The sequence below is a fragment of the Corvus hawaiiensis genome, chromosome Z (assembly GCF_020740725.1).
Source record: "Corvus hawaiiensis isolate bCorHaw1 chromosome Z, bCorHaw1.pri.cur, whole genome shotgun sequence".
Taxonomy (NCBI): Eukaryota; Metazoa; Chordata; class Aves; order Passeriformes; family Corvidae; genus Corvus; species Corvus hawaiiensis.
In genome coordinates this window covers 76,173,360-76,178,281 of record NC_063255.1, presented here as the reverse complement: position 1 = coordinate 76,178,281, position 4,922 = coordinate 76,173,360, and positions in this window count along the sequence as shown.

Genomic DNA, 4,922 nt, shown 5'->3' with positions numbered 1-4,922 from the left:
CCAAGCCGTTGCTGATCTTCTGGGAACTAACTGCTGGTGCTGAACCCATCCTTTGCTGTTTACTTCTATACTGTACTTGTGGCAAAGGCTGTTCCTGCCAGTGTTGTAGGTTACTTGGTCTAACCACAGCACCATGAAGAGTAGAAGCTGAAGAAATAAACGTACATTTTTCTGACCAATTTACCTGGAGTCTGTATTTGGACTTACATTGCTGATAAAAGTGAGAACTTCCTGGGAAACAAGTAATAAGTCAGTGAATTTAGCATGTATTTCTTGGGTTCCTTGGCTACAGAATGGGGAAGAGAATCTTCATGCCTTTCTTCCTCCTTACAGATGTGGTTTTAACCCAGTATGCGAACACGTAGACCCCAAGTTTTACATAACTAACAATATTTGCATGGGAGGTAGAATCCCATCAGGCAAAGTGAATCTTACTGCAACAGCAGGTACAGAGCATCCACGCTTTTGAGTCCAGTGAATTCAAAACCCAGGTTTTGAAACCTGCTCACCAACACTGAGGGGGCCACCTTAGTCCCTGGACTTTAGAGGGTAAGAAGAGAGAAGAACATGAAGTCTTTTATACAAAAAGCCAGAACCACAAAGCAAGAAGTCATGGTAACTGCCCTGAAACTGCACCTTAGTTTTGGGATGAACTTGGTCTGAAATGGTTCTTTGCTGAACTTCACAAGCAGCTTCTGCCTCTTTGTGTTTGCTCACTTGGGTTTGTTTGTCTGCAAACAGCATCTATCTCCGGTTGTTCTAGTGCTGCTCCCCCCCGACTAAAATCTCTCTGCACATTCTGCAGCCTCCACTGAATATCTGCATGAACTGTTTTGTGTGATGTGTGCACAAGTCTTGTCAAACCTGAAGCTGTGATGGCCTGGTTTGGGTAACCCTGTCTCCTGGACATGCTGCTCAGGTGTGCCAGGATGGTTATCCTCCCTCAAGTGAGCTGAGCTAGTGGAAGCGCTCCGGGGACGTTTAAGAGCGCAGGTACCTCAGGAGGAAGAAATTCTCATCGTCTGTGCCCATTCAGGCTGGCTGTGAGTGTGCCGAGGGGAAATGGCATTTGTTACCTGAGTAGCTCCAGGAGGACTAAAGGTCATGCTGAAATACTCCGGGGAGGACTGTGGCAAAGGAACAAAACTGGGATTAAGGGGAGTTTTCAGTAATAATTGCATCTCGTTCTGGCTGCTGTCACAGGTAGTTGAGTCACTGGCTAAGGTAGCTCAGAAGTGATTTTGGAATACTGCTGTTGGACTTTACATGGTATGGACTCTTCCTCATCCAGATGTGTGGCTGTGAGCCTGTGTGTTTATCAGTGACACACAAGCTGAGAGAGGCAGACAAATTCTGCAGGGCTCTTGGGGTTCAGGTGCCCTCCTGCATCCTTCTGCTTGCTGGAAAAGCTTCTTGCCAAGCAATGGAAGAAATATCTCCCTCTTCTTGTCCAGGAGTATCATCTCAGCGACCTGCATCTTGCAGCTCATGTCAAGGGAAGTACTGGGGACCTGGACATCTCGTGGACTCAAAACTCACCTCATATGTTTGCTGTGTCCTTCAGTAAAGGATGTCTTCTTACCAGAAGAACTTGAAGACATTTGAGACCTAAGCCAAAGTAAAAGAAAAGAAAGAAATTAAAGCATCTGTTGTCAGCATTTAGGATCAAGAAAATGCAAATATTTGCAAAAGGCTCAAGTGAAGAAATGAAGAGACAAAGTAGGGTTTGCTCTATTAAAGCTAGGGATATAAGTCTGCCTGCTTATGCACCCAACTGCTTTCCAGGTATGCACCTGCCAGGGATTTTACCTTTCTGTATGCTGTAGGTCTCAGGCTAAAAGCATCAACAGGCAAACCCAACCAGACCAAAGTAACCAACCAACCAAAAAAACTCCACAAAAATCCCCAACCCAAAACTAAACTGAACTAAACTAAACTAACAAACCCCCCACCCCCCGCCCCAAACACCAATCCCCCACCAAACCAAATAAAAAGTAGGTGGAGAAACTTGTTCCCATAATGTCACTCCTTTGACACAAGACAGTTTAGACCTACTCTTTTGGAATGTAAAAGAAAACCATACATTCTAGGTAGCAAGATTCAATTTTCACTGGATAAATAAGAAGGACATTTTAGTGTTGGGAGAATTTGACCCTTACTCTTCAGCAAAAAATGGGTACCTTACTTTCCTGGAAACATCACTTCTGTTTATGGTATTACAGTCACTCCTGACTCGGCCAAATAACAGCTCCTTGTCTGCCGACGAATACAGCCACGATTCTCAGGTATTTCGGTGTGTGGAGATAAGCAGCAGGTGAAAAGGAGCACAAGCCATCTCCTCTGAGCTCCTGCTGTTTATGGGAACAGATGCGGGCCTCGGGGATGTTTGCTAAAACACTGCACTCCAGCAATCAAACTCCACACATTCAGCGTGCTGAGTGCTGAGGCACACTCAGCACTCCCTGGCACCAGCTGAGGACTGTGTGCTTCTGTGAAGCCAACACACAGAATTACCCCTGTTAAGGTCAAAGCAGTGGCATTGTTTAAGAATTAGACAAATTTATCGGACAACATTATTTTGATGACAGAATGTAAATTTATTTTTTGCAGACAGCACAGCAGATGATGGAAATTGCAATCAAATATGTCTGTAGTAGGCAAACTAGAATGCAAGGCTGATGGTTTCATTCTGAGATTTAGATCTTAACTGTGTTTGTGCTGGACAAACAATAGGATATACTATGACAAGGAGAAAGAGGTGAAAATGCTTTGAGAAAGGAGGAGCATGAGCCATCTTAGCATGAAAAGCAGGGGTCTGTGCTTGCTGGGCTCTCACACAGGCCCAGCTTTCTGCCCCATGGCCAGTCTGATTCTAGTTATGAACTCCGTGGAGAGCAATAACTGTCCTGACTGAAGCAGTGGAAAGGGGAATATGCTTGCTTGGGTAAATTGATGGTTTTCTAGTAAATCTTTGTCTGACCGTGAAAGAATAAGGGAAGAGACAAAAATTTCATAACACCATTTGAAAGAGCTGGGAAAAAGGAACGGTGGAGTTGTTCTCTTCCTCTGGTCTGAAATCAACAATAGTTTTCAAAGTCTGATGCCCAAAAACTGGGCAAGAAAGCAGTACTCCGTAGTATGAGGCCTATAGAGCAGGTATTTGTTTATTGGACACCGGGAGTGAGGGGAGTAACTCCACCACAAACTCACTCCATTCTTCGCACACTACTAGATTTTATACTTTTTTTCCTTAATATGCACATTATACTTTCCTAACCTTCATATTGCAACATGTTTTCCAATCGCGTGATTATGTCAGCCCTTGCAGCACATGCACAGTCTCTGCACGAGGTGGTGGTCAGCCTCCTGGTGGTCGTTTCTGATGAAGGCGCCTAAGTCTTCCTGAACTTTTCACCCCTGCTTCCTGCATATGCTCTCTGAGATTGCCGGCTCAAATAGCCGGTGGTTAGCTTTTGCAGTTAGCCTGTTCTGCTAAATGTGCTGATTTCTAGAAAGGGCTTCATTCACATGCCCTGTTACAAAGGAACTACTTCTTTCTGCATAGCTACAGCTTTTTGCAGAGCTCAAGCATTATCTTGTTGCCTAGGCACCAGTAGCCTGGCTTTGCTAGTGCTGAGCAACCAATCTGACAGAACTTCTATTGCAGGGACATCTGATTTCATTCTACTCTTTGTTTCCTTCCAAAGCCCAGCCATGGCTGAAGGAGGAACCGAGGGAGTTGTCTTGGATCCTACACCCCAAACAGGGCCACTCGTGGTCTTGTCCGGATTCTAAATACTGAAAGGTAAAGACACGTTCCACCAATGAAGGGATGCACAGATCCCACTGATGGTAATGCCTGGTTAAGGAGCAGACCCGTAGAACATTTGGTCAGAAGGGTCATCTAGAGGGCAACTTTGGCTCAGGGCCTGTTGTTGAGGCCTCAGTCCTTCAGTGCTTTGTGGTGCAAATGAATGCCCTGGAGGGCTGGAAAGGAACAAGTCCCTCTTTAGCACACTGCAGACAGGGAACGGGATTAGCCCTGCCAGGCCGGGCTGGGGCCAAGAGCAGAAGGCCGGCACGCTGCCTTTGCCCACAGGCAGCCGTGCAGAGCAAGGAGGCCGCTCCTGCCCTGGGGCTGAGGTGCCCGAAGCTGCCTCCCTGCTGCGCAGCTCTGCGGGGCCCGTGGTGCGCAGCGTCCTGGGCAGCCAGGGCAGCCCGGCTGCCTTGGAGCACCAGGAGCGTCCCAGAGAAGCTGCGGCCCTTTGCTTTGGAACTATTTCTCCCAGTAGTTCTTCCGAGTTCTTCTTTGGACTATTTCTCCGAGTCTTGTCATTAATCCATAGTTTCTGACGCGTTTTCCTTTCTTCTTGCAAAGTTAAGACATCTTTTTGAGAGAAGTGACTGACGTGGCTTCTGCTGCGGGTGGTGCTTTAGTCTGCAGGTCAGGGCAGGTGATTTTAACCAAGGATGGAGTCCAAAGGTAACGTTCCAGTTTCGCCAAGTCAGTAAAACCATTTACAATGGGGGTACTGATGCTAAGCAGCTTTCCTCGTTTTTGGAAAGTCGCAACCTTAAAAAACCCAACAGGTTTTCCTACCTGAGGATACCAGCAGTAGTAAGATGCCAATTCTTTGCAGCTCTTTTCTGTATCCTTGGTGCTTTTAAGAGTTCCTCAGTCCCCAGCAGGAAAGAAAGCACGTGTGATAATGTAAGTGATTTGAGAGCTGTGTGTTGTGCCTTGCCACATCAGCGTTCGTGACAAGCTGGACACCCCACTCGTAGGTCTGTCGAGTTGAATTCACCCTAATTGTGTGCAAACAGCAGCCCAGAGACGCCGAGAAGAGCAAGGACGGTGCTGGGTGGGTGGGTGTGCACGGACACAGCCGTGGGCTGGTTGCTGTGTGGGCAGAAGGCTTTGG